The 18,412-nt window shown below is 41.0% G+C and overlaps 1 protein-coding gene and 1 long non-coding RNA gene across 3 annotated transcripts in view; one reads left to right on the forward strand and one right to left on the reverse strand.

Annotated features, from left to right (window-relative positions):
* The window catches only part of LOC143681271 (cytoskeleton-associated protein 2-like), a 50,558-nt gene that overhangs the window by 30,579 nt on the left and 1,567 nt on the right, over positions 1-18,412 (forward strand). The window lies entirely within an intron of this gene.
* On the reverse strand, positions 8,795-17,726 carry LOC143681272 (uncharacterized). Its single transcript, XR_013174503.1, has 3 exons — positions 17,668-17,726; positions 17,438-17,498; positions 8,795-8,906 (listed from the first exon to the last, which is right to left on the reverse strand). It is a non-coding gene; the product is annotated as an uncharacterized LOC143681272 (long non-coding RNA).

The following is an 18,412-nucleotide window of genomic DNA, read 5'->3' on the forward strand; positions in this document are numbered from 1 at the left end:
TGTAGATAAAAGGAGCATCAGACACAAGTTTACACAATCACACAGTTGCATTGTGAAAGCTGTATCATTATACAGTCATCTTTAAGAAACACGGCTACTGGAACACAGCTCTATAGTTTCAGGCAGTTCCTTCCAGCCTAATACACTTTAAACTAAAAAGGGGATATCTATGCAATGTGCAAGCATGACTCCAGGATAACCTCTCAACCCTGTTTGAAATCTTTCAGCCACTGACGCTTTATTTTGTCTCATTTCTCTCTTCCCCCTTTCGGCTGAGGAAGTTTTCTCAATCCCTTGATGCTGAGTCCCAGCTTGTTCTAGGATTTCTGTCCCACATTGCCAGGAAGGTTTACACCCCTGGGGGTCATGTCCCATGTAGAGACGGGGAGGGCAATGAGTTTGCTTATTGAATACACACATATCTTGACTTGTGAAACACAGTATAATTATAACTTCCTATTAGATAATTGTGAATCATGTGTCACTTAGTTTTGGAAACTTGGTGAAACGTTTCATTCACTTCTACGTACTTATCATGATTTATGAAACACTGTTTAAAGAAACTTTCTCTTAGAAAATTTTGCATCACATATATTTGTTTTGGAAATTGAATTAAATACATATTACACACACATCTATTCACTTAATATTTACTCATGAAACTGATTTAATCTTTCTCTTAGAAAAATATGGATCACATATTAAACAGTTTCAGAATGAGTGAAACACATTTCACTCACTTCTATGCACTTGTCTTGACTTACTAAATATTGTTTAAAGAAACATTCTCTTAGAAAGAAGTGAATCACATGCTACTTCCATTCAAACCTAAATGAGATGCATCACAAACTTATTTCTATGTAATTATCTTCAATTGAAAACCTTGGTTTCAAAAAACTTCAATCTGAGAGAGCTGTGAATTTCACGTTACTTAATTTAGAAAACAGAGGAAGATGCATTTTTCACTTCTATGTACTTGTCTTCACCTACTAAATTCTGTTTAAATGAAACTTTTTATACAAAGCTCTGAATCACAAATATTACTTAGTTACAGAACAGAGTGAGACACATATACTCACTTTTATGTACTTATCTTGACTTAGAAAACTGTTTAAATGGAATTTTGAGAAAGCTGTTGTCATGGTTAGGGACAGGTGTCAACTTGGCCAAGTTGTGGTACCTGTTCATCTGATTGGGCAAGCGCTGGCCTGTCTGTTGCAATGAGGACATTTCATAGGATTAGGTCATAATCACGTCAGCTACATCCACAGCTGATTCCATTTGTAATCAGCCAAAGGGGAGTGCCTTCTGCAATTAGTGATGCTAAATCCAATCATGGGAAGCCTTTTAAGGAGGACTCAGAGGAGACAGGTTGCATTCCTGCTTTGGCTGGTGAGCCTCTCCTGTGGAGTTCATCCAGGCCATCCATTGGAGTCATTGGCTTCGCAGCCTGCCCTGTGGATTTTGGACTCTGCATTCCTACGGTCACGTGAGACACTTTCATAAATTTTATATTTGCAAGTGTTCCCTGTTGGTTCTGTTTCTCTACAGAACCCTAACTAATACATCTTGGTACCAGGAGTGGTTCTTAAGGAACAGAATCTTAAAAATGGGTTTCTATGAATGGTTTTCTACTCTGACTGGGCTCAGAGACACTAAGGACTCTGATTCCCATAATCAGAATGACACTCCCAATCCATGGACTGAGTTGGCAAAGGAGATAGTCAAAATATCATCATTCGATTCTCCTAATGCTTCGCTTGTACGAAGCCAGACTCTGGGGGATAATGTTTTTGACACCTTTACAGAGTTTTGTAGAAATAAGAGTTATAGAGATGTTGGTTGGTTGTTGTTAGATACACTGTCTACATTAAAGGGTGAAAGGCATGGGCTTAAGGCTTCAAACAAGAAGCTTAAGTGCCGTCTGAAAGATGTAGAGGTTTCTATGAGTATCCTGAAGGAAAATTTTATTTCCTGTAGCCGTAGACTTGAGATCTCTGAAAATCAGACTCAGAATCTTATTGTTAGAGTAGCAACTTTACAACATAAACTGAAATCTCAGTCTTGCATAGTGTCTGCGGTTAAAGTGAGGGCATTGATTGGAAAGGAGTGGGACCCTGAAAAATGGGATGGTGACATATGGATTGATAATGATGTTGGGGGTGAGGTTGAAACCCTAGACCATGCTGAGCCTTCTTTAGATAACCCTGTAATAGTCTGCCCTGAGGACATAGCCACCCCACCTCCAGCCTGCCTTGAGGAATTGGCTACCCAACCTCCTCCTGAAGGGATTAGCCCTAGAGTTATTAATCCTGTTTCCCCAGATCAAACTGCAAATGAAAGCCCTGAAGCAAATGGCTTGCAAGATATTTCTAATTCTTTTCATGACCCACCCCCACCACCCCTCATTTCTTCTAGACCTATAACTAGACTAAAGTCCCAACAGGCCCCTAAAGGTGAGGTACAAAGTATCACACATGAGGAGGTACGTTATACTCCAAAAGAACTGTGTGAGTTTTCCAATTTATATAGACAGAAATCAGGGGAATATGTGTGGCAATGGATTTTAAGAGTGTGGGATAATGGTGGGAGGAATATAAGGCTGGATCAGGCTGAATTTATTGATATGGGCCCACTAAGCAGAGATTCTGCATTCAATGTTATAGCTCGAGCAGTTAGAAAAGGTGTTAACTGCTTGTTTGGGTGGTTGGTTGAAACATGGATCAAAAGGTGGCCAACATTACCTGAGGTTGAAATGCCAGAACTGCCCTGGTATAATGTAGATGAGGGGATCCAGAGGCTTAGAGAGATTGGGATGTTAGAGTGGATTTATCATGCAAAGCCTGCTCTTACACCCCAGGAATGTCCAGAGGATGCACCTTTTACCAGAACAGTGAGAAATAAATTTGTGATACTAGCACCATCATCCCTAAAGAGCTCTGTGGTTGCACTTCTCTGTAGGTCAGATATTACTGTAGGAATTGCTGTCACTGAACTGGAATCCTTAAACACAATGGGGATGACAGGATCCCGAGTTGGCAGAAGCCAGGTGGCAGCACTTAATCACCAAAGACAGGGTAGACACGGGTATTATAATAGACAACAAACTCAAAGGAGGCATCAAAATTATATGACACGCAGAGATTTGTGGCATTGGTTAGTAAATCATGGGGTGCCTAGAAATACAATAGAAGGGCAGCCTACTAAATTCTTGTTGGAGCTGTATAAACAAAAGAGTTCTAGGTCAAGGGAACAGAAGTCTAACCTGAATTACAAAAACACAGAGTCACGGCCCCTTAACCAATTTCTAGACTTGAAACAGTTTACAGACCCTGAGCCCCTTGAATGAAGGGGAGGCCAGGTCTCTTTGGGGGAGAAACCTGTTACACTGCCACAAATTTATACTGTTAACCTTCCTCTAAGTCTTCCCCAAGGAGACCGACAGCCTTTTACCAGGGTAACTGTGCATTGGGGAAAAGGAAATGATCAGATATTTTGGGGATTATTAGACACTGGTTCAGAAGTGACATTAATTCCAGGGGACCCAAAACGTCACTCTGGACCACCAGTCAGAGTGGGGGCTTATGGAGGCCAGGTGATCAATGGAGTTTTAGCTCAAGTCCGTCTCACAGTGGGTCCAGTGGGCCCCCGGACCCATCCTGTAGTTATTTCCCCAGTTCTGGAATGTATAATTGGCATAGACATACTGAGCAACTGGCAGAATCCCCACATTGGTTCTCTAACTTGTGCAGTGAGGGCTATTATGGTGGGAAAGGCCAAGTGGAAGCCACTAGAACTGCCCCTACCAAGCAAAATAGTAAATCAAAAGCAATACCGTATTCCTGGAGGGATTGCAGAGATTACTGCCACTCTTAAGGACTTGAAAGATGCAGGGGTGGTGATTCCCACCACATCCCCGTTAACTCTCCCATTTGGCCTGTGCAGAAAACAGATGGGTCTTGGAGAATGACAGTGGATTATCGTAAACTCAACCAGGTGGTAACTCCAATTGCAGCTGCTGTTCCAGATGTAGTATCATTGCTTGAGCAAATCAATACATCCCCTGGTACCTTGTATGCAGCTATTGATCTGGCAAATGCTTTTTTCTCAATAGCTATTAGTAAGGACCACCAAAAACAGTTTGCTTTCAGCTGGCAAGGTCAGCAATATACTTTCACTGTCCTACCTCAGGGGTATATCAACTCTCCAGCCCTATGTCATAATCTTGTTCACAGAGACCTTGATTGTTTCTCCCTCCCACAAGACATCACACTGGTCCATTATATTGATGATATCATGTTGATTGGACCTAGTGAGCAAGAAGTAGCAACTACTCTAGATTTACTGGTAAGGCATTTGCGTGTCAGAGGATGGGAGATAAATCCAACAAAAATACAGGGGCCTTCCACCTCAGTAAAATTTTTAGGTGTCCAGTGGTGTGGGGCATGTCGAGATATCCCTTCTAAGGTGAAGGATAAATTGCTGCATCTGGCCCCTCCCACAACCAAAAAAGAGGCACAACGCCTAGTTGGTCTTTTTGGATTTTGGCGACAACATATTCCTCATTTGGGTGTGCTACTCCGGCCCATTTATCAAGTGACCAGAAAAGCTGCTAATTTTGAGTGGGGACCTGAACAAGAGGAGGCTCTGCGACAGGTCCAGGCTGCTGTGCAAGCTGCTCTGCCACTTGGGCCATATGATCCAGCAGATCCAATGGTGCTGGAAGTGTCAGTGGCAAATAGAGATGCTGTCTGGAGCCTTTGGCAGGCCCCTATAGGAGAATCACAACGCAGACCCTTAGGATTTTGGAGCAAAGCCTTACCATCTGCTGCAGAAACTACTCTCCTTTTCAGAAACAGCTTTTGGCCTGCTACTGGGCCTTAGTAGAGACTGAACGCTTAACCATGGGCCACCAAGTTACCATGAGACCTGAGTTGCCTATCATGAGTTGGGTGTTGTCTGACCCACCAAGCCATAAAGTTGGGCATGCACAGCAGCACTCTATTGTAAAGTGGAAATGGTATATACGAGATAGAGCCAGAGCAGGTCCTGAAGGCACAAGTAAGTTACATGAAGAAGTGGCATAGATGCCCATGGTTTCCACTCCTGCTGCCACATTACCTTCTCTTTCCCAGACCAGAGCTATGGCCTCTTGGGGAGTTCCTTACAGTGAATTGACTGAGGAAGAGAAAACTCGGGCCTGGTTTACAGACTGTTCAGCACGATATGCAGGTACCACCCGAAAGTGGACAGCTGCAGCATTACAACCCCTTTCTGGAGTGTCCTTGAAGGACAGTGGTGAGGGGAAATCCTCCCAGTGGGCAGAACTTCGAGCAGTGCACCTGGTTGTTCATTTTGCTTGGAAGGAAAACTGGCCAGAGGTGCGTTTGTATACTGACTCATGGGCTTTTGCTAATGGTTTGGCTGGATGGTCAGGGACTTGGAAAGACCATAATTGGAAAATTGGTGACAAAGAGGTGTGGGGAAGAAGTATGTGGATAGACCTTTCTGAGTGGGCTAAAAACATGAAGATATTTGTGTCCCATGTGAATGCACACCAGAGGGTGACTTCAGCAGAGGAAGATTTTAATAATCAAGTGGATAAGATGACCCGTTCTATGGATACCAGTCAGCCTCTTTCCCCAGCAACTCCTGTTATTGCCCAATGGGCTCATGAACAAAGTGGTCATGGTGGTAGGGATGGAGGTTATGCATGGGCTCAGCAACACGGACTTCCACTCACCAAGGTTGACCTGGCTATAGCCACTGCTGAGTGCCCAATCTGCCAGCAGCAGAGACCCACACTCAGCCCCCGATATGGCACCATTCCCCGAGGTGACCAGCCAGCTACACGGTGGCAGGTTGATTGCATTGGACCACTCCCTTCATGGAAGGGGCAGCGATTTGTTCTAACTGGAATAGACACATACTCTGGATATGGGTTTGCTTTCCCTGCACGCAATGCTTCTGCCAAAACTACTATCCGTGGGCTTACAGAATGCCTTATCCATCGTCATGGTATTCCACATAGCATTGCTTCGGATCAAGGAACACACTTCACAGCAAATGAAGTGCGGGAATGGGCACATGCTCATGGAGTTCTCTGGTCTTACCATGTTCCCCATCATCCAGAAGCAGCTGGATTGATAGAACAGTGGAATGGCCTTTTGAAAACTCAATTACGGTGCCAACTAGGTGGCAAAAACTTGAAAGGCTGGGGTAATGTTCTCCAGGAAGCTGTGTATGCTCTGAATCAGCGTCCGCTGTATGGTGCTGTTTCTCCCATAGCCAGGATCCATGGGTCCAGGAACCAAGGGGTGGAAATGGGTGTGGTGCCACTCACTATTACTCCTAGTGATCCACTAGGAAAATTTTTGCTTCCTGTCCCTGCTACCCTGAGTTCTGCTGGTCTACAGGTTTTAGTTCCAAAACGGGGTGTGCTTTCTCCAGGAGAAACAACAGTGATACCACTGAACTGGAAGTTAAGATTGCCACCTGGCCACTTTGGGCTACTTATGCCTCTGGATCAACACACCAAGAAGGGGATTACATTATTTCTGGGGTAATTGACCCTGACTATCAGAAGGAAGTAGGACTGCAACTACATAATGGAGGTAAAGAAGAGTTTTCTTGGAATATAGGAGATCCCCTGGGGCGTCTATTAGTACTACCATGCCCTGTGATCAAAATCAATGGAAAACTGCAACAACACAATCCAGGCAGGACCACTAATGGCTCTGAGACTTCAGGAATGAAGGTTTGGGGCACCCCACCAGGCAAAGAACCACGGCCAGCTGAAGTGCTTGCTGAGGGGAAAGGGAACATGGAATGGGTAGTGGAAGAAGGTAGTGATAAATATGAACTTCGACCACGTGATCAGTTACAGAAACGAGGACTGTAATGCTGTTTTGTTTGTGTTATACTATTTAAGTTGTAAGATATCAAGTTTAAGAATGAATGTTGCCCAAGGATTTGCACCCTATTCTGGAGAGATTTAATGTGTTTCCAGTTATATGCAGGACAGTTGAGTATTGTCAGGTAAAAGAAAAAAAATGTGTGCTTATTTGTTTTCATTTGGAAATTAAGTATGGTCTAAGGTGATATATATATATATAGGTGCCAAGTTGACAAGGGGTGGACTGTCATGGTTAGGGACAGGTGTCAACTTGGCCAAGTTGTGGTACCTGTTCATCTGATTGGGCAAGCGCTGGCCTGTCTGTTGCAATGAGGACATTTCATAGGATTAGGTCATAATCACTTCCGCTACATCCACAGCTGATTCCATTTGTAATCAGCCAAAGGGGAGTGTCTTCTGCAATTAGTGATGCTAAATCCAATCATGGGAAGCCTTTTAAGGAGGACTCAGAGGAGACAGGTTGCATTCCTGCTTTGGCTGGTGAGCCTCTCCTGTGGAGTTCATCCAGGCCATCCATTGGAGTCATCGGCTTCGCAGCCTGCCCTGTGGATTTTGGACTCTGCATTCCTACGGTCACGTGAGACACTTTCATAAATTTTATATTTGCAAGTGTTCCCTGTTGATTCTGTTTCTCTAGAGAACCCTAACTAATACAGCTGTGATGCACTTCTGTTACTTAGTCTAAGAAATTGATCATAAAGTATGTTTCATTAAATTCTGTATACGTACGTTGATTTAAAAACATTGTTTAAATAAAACTTTCTTTTAGAAATATGTGAATTAGATATTTCTTAGTTTTGAAAACCGAGACACATCTTTCCCTCACTTCTATGCACTTTTCAATTTCTAAACAGTATTTAAATGAAACTTTCACTTAGAAAGCTGTGACTCACATATGTTCTTTAGTTTTGAGAACTCAGTGACTTATTTCACTCACTTTTATGGAGTTACATTGATCTACAAATACTATTTATTAGAAATTTTCTTTTAGAAAGCTGTGGCTCAATATGTTACTGGTTTCAGAAACCAGGAAGCATCTTTTACTCACTCTATGCACTTATCATGACTTACAATATATTACTTATTAGAAAATTTTCTTAGAAAACTGAACTACATGTTAGTTATCTTGACATACAAACATTGTTGACATGGTTACAATCAATGGCTCACAAAATCATCACATAGTTGTGTATTCATCACCATGATCATTTTTTTGAACATGTGCATCTCTCCAGCAAAAGAAATAAAAAATAAAAAATAAAAAACTCATACATACCATATCCCTTCCCCTCCCTCTCATTGACCACTAATATTTCAGTCTACTCAATTTAGTTTAGGCTTTGTTCCTCCTATTATTTATTTATTTATTTATTTTCCAAAAACTTATCTTATTTACTAAATATTGTTTAATATCTCTATGAAACTTTTTCTTAGAAATCAGTGAATCACATGTTACTCCTTTTCAAAAACTGAGTGAGATGAGTTGTTCTGTTGCTGTGGACTTAAATCATCAGTATGTGAAATTCATCTATGGCTGATTGCATTTGTGGTGGGCTAGGGGAACTGCCTTCCACAATGAGTGAGGTTGAATTCAGTTAGCTGGAGGCTTAAAAGAGAGAGGTGAGAATGGAACTCAGTGCAGAACAGCCCAAGCTGCTTAGCATACTTCATCTCGGCACTCACAGCTCAACCCAGATGTTTGGAGATGCAGAAAGGAATCACTCCTAGGAAAGCCATTGGAACCCAGAAGCCAGGAAAGAAGGCCAGCAGACATTGCCAAGTGCTTTCCCATGTAACAGAGAACCTCAGATGAAAGTTAGCTGCCTTTTCTCTGAAGAATTATAAATTAAAAAAAAATTTTTATTGTAAAAACTTGATGCACAAACATTCTTGACAAATATTCCATACATAGTGTATAATCAGTGGCTCACAAAATCATCCCATAGTTGTGTATTCATCACCATAATCATGTTTTAGAAGATTTGCATCACTCCAGAAAAAAAAAGAGAAAAAAACTCATACATACATACCCCTTACCCCTTGCTTTCATTGACCACTAGTATTTTAATCTACTCAATTTATTTTAAACTTTATTTCCCTCATTAATTTTTATTTTTCATTTAACTTTTTTATTGTATAATATAACATATATACAATGCAAAGAAAGAAAAAAGCAATAGTTTTCAAAGCACTCTTCACCAAGTAGTTACAGGACAGATCCCATAGTTTGTCATGGGCTATCATCATACGATCCTCTCAGATTTTTCCTTCTAGCTGCTCCAGAATATAGGAGGCTAGAAGGAAAAAATATATATTTTTTATCATCACAATTGACTTTTTTCTTTCTTTTTTTTGTGAAAAATAACATATATACATAAAAGCAATAAATTTCAAAGCACAGCACAACAATTAGTTGTAGAATAGATTCCAGAGTTTGGCATGGGTCACAATTCCACAATTTTTGGTTTTTACCTCTAGCTGCTCCAAGACACTGGAGACTAAAAGAAATATCAATTTAATGATTCAGCAATCACATTCATTTGTTAAACCCTACCTTCTCTGTATAACTGAACCATCACCTTTGATCTTTCTCCACCCTTTAGGGGTATTTGGGCTATGGCCAATCTAACTTTTTCATGTTGGAAGGGGCTGTCAGTAATATGAGGTAGGGAGATGGAACTAGCTGATGTTCTGGAGAGGCTGGGCCCTCTAGGTGTCAGGACTTATCTGGTCCAGGGACCCATCTGGAGGCTGTAGGTTTCTGGAAAGTTGCTCTAGTGCAGGGAAGTTTTGCAAAATCTTATATATTGCTCCAGGTGTTCTTTATGATTGGCTAGAATGGTTTTGGTTGGGGTATGGCAAGTTATGATAGGTAGCAATGTCTAACTGAAGCATGTGTAAGTGTGACCTCCAGAGTGGCCTCTCAACTCTATTTGAACTCTCTCCGCCCTGGTACTTTATTAGTTGCACTTCTTGCCCCGTTTTTTGTCAGGGTGGAATTGTTGATCTCACAATGCCAGAGCCAGATTCATCCCTGGGAGTCATCTCCCATGTCACCAGGGAGATTTTCACCCCTGGATGTCATGCCCCATGTATGGGGGAGGGCAATGATTTCACTTACAGAGTTGGGCTTAGAGAGAGTGAGGCCACATCTGAGCAACAGAAGAGGTCCTCCAGAAGTAACTCTTAGGCATACCTATAGGTAATAAGCTTCTCTGCTACATACATAAGCTTCACAAGAGTAAGTCTCAAGATCAAGGGCATGGCCTATTGATTTGGGTGTCCCTATAGTTTGATACAGTATCAGGGGATTCCCTGATGGTAAAGTTTAATAGTTCCATATTTTTTCTCCTACCCCCCAAGGAACTTTGCCAATACTTTTTGATTATCTGCTTAATATACTGTAGGATGTATCCAGGCATTACATTAAGCTATACAGGATTAAAGGCCCTCATTCTTATTCTGGGCTCCCTGTGTTTCAATTGTTCAACCTATCCAGACAGGCTAAGTTAGATTATGTCCTACAGAAAATTTAGGTTCTGGACAAAATAAATCTTTCTTTCTTCGGTCTCAAACAGTAGGTGCAGTTCTAAAACATAGACAATTTTAGATTAAAGAACTATACATTTTTAGCTAAATAAATTCATTTATGAAAAGCTGGTCCATCTCTGGCTGCATTCTGGAAGCTGTGGTGGACTAAACAACAGTCTTTCAATGTTCTCTTAGAAATCTATGGATCACATATGTTCCTAAGATTTGAAACTGAGTGAGATGAGTCTCTCAATTACTTTGATGCACTTTTCTTCACTTACTAAATACTGCTGAAATGATATTTTCTCTTAGAAAGCTATGAACCACATATGTTACTTAGTTTTGAACCAAGGTTACAATTAAAAAATTACTGGGACTTCTGGGAAGATGGCAGAACAAGGAGTTGCAGGGCTCACTTCTCTTGCAAAAAACAGTTTTGGATAGGTAGAAACTGTCTGAAACAACTCTTCTGGGGTTGTGGAAACCAGGGGAGTACCGCCCAGCATCCAGGGAAGAGTGGAACAAAGAGATTGAGAACTGCAGGGGAGAACTGGGGGGAACTAGCTTGGCTGTGGCTCCTGGTATCCATCCGCCACCCTAAAGGCAAGCAGCTTTGTGTCCCCCAGTTCCTGCCTGGCAGGCTGCTGCAGACTGAGAGGGCTGCAGAAGTTTTCCTCCCCAAGAACAGAGGGGACACAGCTCAGTACTGAGCCAGCTACTGGCTGGCAAATTTAGACCATCAGGCCCTGCTGTTCAGCCCAACCTAGATAGGCACCAATGTGCCATTGTTTTAGCCCAAGTCAGAGATGGAGCTGGCAGAGGGTGAAAAACACCCTGCCTTCTTAGGGCTGCAGAGAATAGGTTGTTGAAGACCACCATTTTCTGAGCAGGCCATAAAAGCACAGCCTTGAGGAGCTGGAATAAAAGGCTTTTTCACAAATTTCCAGGTCTTTTCCATAGAGTCCTTCAGAAATGGTCTGTGCTGCCTATGATGGTGTCTGGCTTTATTCTGGCTGGGAAATACTGTGGTGAACCAAGTTTTAAAGAAGAGTCTTAACATAAACCAATCAACAATAAGATCCCAGACAAGAGAGAAACTGAACTTCAGATGCCCAGATATTAGCAAAAAATTACAAGCAATATTAAGAAACAGGAAGATATGGCTCAGTGAAAGGAACAGATTAAAATTCAGAAGGGACACAGGATTTGGAAGAACTAAATCAAAGATGCTCAAACAAGTCTCCTAAATCAATTCAAGGAAATGAAGGAAAATATGGCTAAAGAGATAAAGGATATTAAGAAGACACTGGGTGAGCATAAGGAAGAATTTGAAAGCATGCAGAGAAAAATAACAGAACTTATGGGAATGAAAGCCACAATAGATTCAAGTAAAAAATATACTAGAGGCATACAGCATATTTGAACAGGTCATCTGAAATTGAACAGACATAAAACAGAGAAAAGAATAAGAAAAATTGTACGGGGTCTCGGGGAACTGAATGACAGTACAAGGCACACAAACATACCCATCATGTGTGTCCCAGAGGAGAAGGTAAGGGAAAGGGGTCAGAAAGGATACTTGAGGAAATAATGGCTGGCAATTTCCCAACTCTTATGAAAGACAGGTGGAAATATTAAACTTCCCCACCTGGGGAAGATCTGATATTCTCATAAGCACTGGGGACTGCCAATTTAATGGTCCAGTGCCTTGGGCTTGGAACTTACCCTTATAAAATTTATTCCTGCAGAGGAGAATGCCTGAAAGTCACCCCCAGAGAACATCTTTTGTTGCTCAGATGTGGCCTCTCTCTCTAAGCCAATTCTTCAGGTGAACTCACTGCTCTCCCCACCCCCTAACGTGGGACATGATTCCCATGGGTGTAAATCTCCCTGGAAACAGAACCCCCAGGATTCGCTGGGACCTGGTATCAGAAATTGAGAAAACCTTCTTGACCAAAAAGGGGAAGAGAGAAATGAGACAAAATAAAATCTCAGTGGCTGAAGGATTTCAAACAGAGTTGGGAGGTTATCCTGGAGATTATTCTTATGTATTATATTGATACCCCTTTTTAGTTTATGGTATATTGGAGTGGCTGGAGGAAAGTACCTGAAACTGTTGAGCTGTGTTCCAATAGCCCTGATTCTTAAAGATGATTGAATAACCATAGCGCTTTTAAGGTCTGTCTGTGTGATTGTGAAAATCTTTTGACTATCCAATGTAAGGACAGATGAATAAGAAAAAAAAAGACAAAAAATAAATAAACAACAGGGGGTATGGGATGTTTTGGGTGTTCTTCTAGCTTTTATTTTTATTTTCTTTTACAAATGTACAGAGCTCCTATTTGGAACAATGGAAATGTTTTGGTAATGGATGGTGGTGAAGGTAGCGTGACATCGTGAATGTAATTAACAGCACTGAAATATATATCTTAATGTGGTTAAAAGGGAAAATGCTATATTGTACATATGGTAATAGGATAAAAAAATTTTAAATCCATGAAACTGCACTATACAGTTTTAAATTAAACATGAACATATGCATTCACCAATTGTACAAATGTACCTGTGCTGGTTTAAAAACTATTCTGTACCCCAGAAAAGCCATGTTTTAATCCTGATTCAATCTTGTGGGGCAGCTGTTTCTTTTAATCCTGATTGATATTGTAGGGTGGAAACTGTTTATTAGATTATCACCATGGAGATGTGGCACACCCAATTTTGGGTGTGACCGTCTGATTAGATGTAAATGTGACTCCACCTATTCAGGTGGGTCTTAATTAGGTTACTTGAGTCCTTTAAAAGAGGAAACATTTTGGAGAGAGCTAAGAGCTGACATAGATACAGATGTTTAGAGAGGAAATCACTGGCATCAGAAGCTGGAAGCAATGGAACCAGAAACAAGGACCAGTAGATGCCAGCCACGTGCCTTCCCAGATCAGCCTTCCTTGAGCCATGGTATCTTTCTCTGGGTGCCTTAGTTAGGACATGTTTATGGTCTAAGAACTGTAATCTTGTAACTTATTAAATTACCCTTTTAAAAGCCAAACCATTTCTAGTATATTGCATTCTGGCAACTTTAGCAAACTAATACAGTACCACACCAATGCAAGGTATTAATAATAGGGTGGTATACAGGAGTCCTGTATTTTGTGCATGATTTTTCTGTAAACCCACAATTTCTCTGATAAAAATTTAAAAAGAGAGAAGCAATCTGCCCTACAAGAAAAACTAGAGGGAGTCCTGCAGGCTGAAAGGAAAAGACAGGAGAGAGGGGCTTGGAGAAGAGTGTAGAAATGAAGAGTATCAGAAAAGGTAATTAAAGGGTATAAAAAGGGTGGCTCAGCAGGCAGAGTTCTCACCTGCCATGCTGGAGACCCAGGTTCAATTCTTGGTGCCTGCCCATGCAAAAAACAAAAAAGGGTATAAAAAGAGACAAAAATAAGATGTGACATATGCAGCCAAAGGATAAAATAGTTGCAGTAAGTACTGCCATTACAGTAATAACATTGAATGTTAATGGAGCATATTCCCCAATCAAAAGAAATAGATTGGGTGAATGGATAAAAAAAATATGTTCCATCTGTATATTGTCTAGAAGAGACTCACCTTTGACCCAAAGACACAAATAGGTTGAAAGTGAAAGGAAGAAGGAAGTTATTCCATGCAAACAGTAACCAAAAAAGAGGAGGGGTAGTGTGCTGGTTTGAAACTGCCATGTACTCCAGAAAAGCCATGTCCTTTTAATCTTAATCCAATCTTGTGGTGGCAGATCTATTGGGGGTTGGATTAGATTATTTACATGGAAATGTGAACCTGCCCATTCAAGGTGGGTCTTAATTAGTTTACTGGAGACCTTAAAAGAGCTGACACAGAGAAGAGAGATGAAACCAAAACACAGGCGTTTGGAGATGCTTGGAGAACCTACATAGAAAGTCACTGGAATCAGAAGCTGAAAGCAACACAGCCTTGGAGGAAAAGACCAGGAGATGTTAGCCACATGACTTCCCAGCTGTAGGAGAAACTCCGGATGTGATGTGCCTTGCTTGAGTGAAGGTATCCTCTTATTTGTGCCTTAATTTGGACATAATTACACTCACAGTAATGTTCTACTATCACCTCTATCCATTTAAAAGCATTTATAATAAACCTTATCAAAAATTCTTAATTCACAAATTAAGCATCAGCTCCCCTTTCTCTACCCTGATTTCTATCTTCTGGTGAACTATATCTAGATGAAGATAAAGAAGGAAATGCCCCTAGGGGAGCTTCATGAAACAAGAAGCCTGGAGAGAAGCTAGCCACTGTCCCCATGTTTGCCATGTGCCCTTCCAGTTGAGAGATAAACCCTGAAAGTCATCAGCCTTCTTGAACCAAGGTATCATTCCCTGGATGCCTCAGATTGGACATTTCTATAGTCTTGCTTTAATTTGGACATTTTCACAGCCTTAGAACATGTAAACTTGCAACTTAATAAATTCCCCTTTTAAAAGGCCATTTCATTTCTGGTATATTGCATTCTGGCAGCTTGCAAACTAGAGTAGGTGGTATATGGGGAAAAATACACGTAATGCAAAGTATAGTCTATAATTAACAGCAATATTTTAATATTCTTCCATCAATAACAGGGGAGTGTATTGGTTTGAAACTGTTATGTACCCTAGAAAAGTCATGTTCTTTAATCCTCATTCAATATTGCTGCGTAGGATCTTTTTTAATGTTTCCACAGAGAGGAGACCTACTTAAATGTGGGTGGTACCTTTTGCTTAGGTGGTGTTCTAGTTTGCTAGCTGCCAGAATTTGGCATATCAGAAATGGAATGGCTTTAAAAAGGGGAATTTATTAAGTTGTAAGTTTACAGTTCTAAGGCCATGAAAATGTACAAACTAAGGCAAGGGTATAAGAGGGTCCAAATTAAGGCATGCAAGGAAAGATACCTTGGTTCAAGAAGGCTGATGACGTTCAGGGTTTCTCTCTCACCTGAAATGGCACATGGCAAACATGGTGACATCTGCTAGCTTTCCCTTCAGCGGCCTTCCCAGGGCTCTGTCTGTACTGGAGGCTCTGTCAGTTCTGGTGGCTCTTGTGGCTCTGAAGATTTTTCCCAAATGGTTCCCTCTTAAAGGGCTCCAGTAAGCAACCACACCTTGAGTGGGTGGAGACACATCCCTATGGAAACTATCTAATTAAAAAAAAGTTGTATCTCCATGGAAGCCATCTAATAAAAAACAGTTGCAGAAGTTTGAATGGGTGGAGACATTCAAAGTGGGGTTGTTTGCTAGAGTCCTTTAAGAGGGCACTTATTTTGGAAAAAGCTTTAGAGCCAACAGAGCTGACAGAGCCCACAAAGCCAGAGACCTCTGGAGATGCAGAAAGAAAACGCCCCTGGGAAAGCCATTGAAGAAGCTGGTAGAGAAAGCCAGCAGATGTGTCCATGTGCCTGACAGAGGCATCCAGAAGCCACAGACCCCATGTTTCGGACAGCATCAGCCTTTCTTGGTGAAGGTAACCTCTTGTTGGTGCCTTAATTTGGTCATTTTCACAGTCTTAGAATTGTCAACTTGCACTAATAAATTCCTCTTGTAAAAGCCATACCATTTCTGGAACATTGCATTATGGCAGTTTAAACAAACAAAAACCAGGGGGTAAAGAGGTACGTGGTTTTTCTTTTAAAGCACTGAAACTGTCCTAAAAATTAATTGTGATATTGAAAGCACAACTCTGTGATTATACTGAGAACCACTGAGTTTACATGTTGGGTGGATTATATGATTTGTGAATAAATCTGCTTAAAAAAAAGCAAGTTTTGTTTTGAATTTAATTCTCTGCACTTACTTAACTTACTAAACACTGTTTGGATCAAACCACAGTTAGAAATCTGTGAATTATGTAGATAACTCAGTTTTTTTTTACCATCTTTTTTTAAATGAAATTTTACTGAGATATGTTCACATACCATATAGTCCATCCACAGTATATACTCACTGGTTAACGGTATCATCACATAGTTGTGTGGTCATCACCATGATCATGTTTAGAACATTTGCATCTCTCCAGAAAAAGAAATAAGGAGAAAAATGAAAGCTCCAAACATCCTATACCGTTTTCCCCACTCTCTTATTCTCTTTTTGACCACTAGTGTTGGTCTCTACCCAATTTTAAGACTTACAATACAGGAAGTTTAAGTAAGACAGTATAGTATATGTATATATATATAGTATATATATACTATATATATATATATATATATATATTGCTCATACCATTAAAAAGCTGCCAAGGAAAAGACAAAAAAAAAGTGCTCTCCTTAGAACATTGTACTAACAACTCCTTTTGGAATGCATATTATCCCCTCATACTACACAGATTGACAGAAATACAAATCCATATTAGTCAAAACAAATTTTCCTTGATTCTGAAAACAAAGATTTAAGAGTTTTCATAATTGTTATGTCAGCAGCCTAGAATACTGAATGGGGAGATGAATAGTGAAATCAAAAACATTTTTTCTTCTTTCTGTAACTGAGAAATTAAGAATGAATAAATGGTTATGATAACTGAGTCATGATACAGATGTTTTTTTTCTTTCTCTATTGTAGAATAGGCAGAAGTTAATACTTGAAATTACTGAAAGTCAACTAAACTCACCCTTGTATATATTCACTATTGCAAGGGTCAGTCTAGCCTGGTCTCAGCCCTGCATATACTCACCAGTGCGAGGGTCAGTCTAGCCTGGTCTCAGCCCTGCATATACTCACCAGTGCGAGGGTCAGTCTAGCCTGGTCTCAGCCTTGCATATACTCACCAGTGCGAGGGTCAGTCTAGCCTGGTCTCAGCCCTGCATATACTCACCAGTGCGAGGGTCAGTCTAGCCTGGTCTCAGCCCTGCATATACTCACCAGTGCGAGGGTCAGTCTAGCCTGGTCTCAGCCTTGCATATACTCACCAGTGCGAGGGTCAGTCTAGCCTGGTCTCAGCCCTGCATATACTCACCAGTGCGAGGGTCAGTCTAGCCTGGTCTCCTGCTTTGCCATGTAATGAACTCTTTCTCTCTCTGAAATGCAGGTAGCATAGATTGGCTGTTGTGCGCATTGAGAAAAGAATCCCACTTTTGTTTGTTATCATTGCTTATTAACTAAAAACACATTTGGATCAGAGATGGTTTACATTTTTGAATTATTTGCAATTCTAACTCATGCTTTGTTCAGTTGAACCACACTTACATGGTGTGAGGCCCAGGGATATGCTTTGTGAAATTATTTCTTTCTTTCAGTGTCATTAACCAGAACATTGCGAAATTCTGTTGAAATCACAAAGGCTCCTGTTCTAGGTAGCTAATCTGTCCATTCTCTCACCTCTGACCTGTGTCACGCTTTGTCATAGGTGCCCTGCCCCTGGGTTGTGCAATCCCAAGTGTAACAAACAGCAGCTTGAGCAGAGAGGTCAGTGTAGTGACTTGCTCGCTGCTTTGAAGCCACGTATGAAACACTATTGGTCCGACCTATCCAGATTAAGACAGTGATCCATGCCTCTAAATTTCAGTTTTGAGCAAGCCAAAGAATTCCTGGGAAATTATCCCTAGAACAAAGTTTGTGCTATGTCTTCACGATTTGCTTCTGGAAGATACGTTGTAGAGTCTGTAGCCAGACTGGTGTTATTCCCACCAATTCTCTGAGCTACGGTGGGGCCTTAAGCATTGTAATATCTGTATAATTGCCTCTCTATTTCTAAACCAGAGACAGCTTCCTCCTTTTGGCTATTGTAATAATGCTGCTATGAACATAGTTCTATAATTTTCTGTTCAAGTCTCTGCTTTGAATTCTTTCTGTATATATCTAGAAGTGATATTGCTAGGTCCTATGGTATTTCTGTTTAACTTTTTGAGGAGCTGGCAAGCACTTTCTGCTACACCATTTTATATTCCTACCAGCAATGCATGCAGCTTGTAATTTCTGTACACCCTTACCA

The sequence above is a fragment of the Tamandua tetradactyla genome, chromosome 4 (genome assembly GCF_023851605.1).
Source record: "Tamandua tetradactyla isolate mTamTet1 chromosome 4, mTamTet1.pri, whole genome shotgun sequence".
Taxonomy (NCBI): Eukaryota; Metazoa; Chordata; class Mammalia; order Pilosa; family Myrmecophagidae; genus Tamandua; species Tamandua tetradactyla.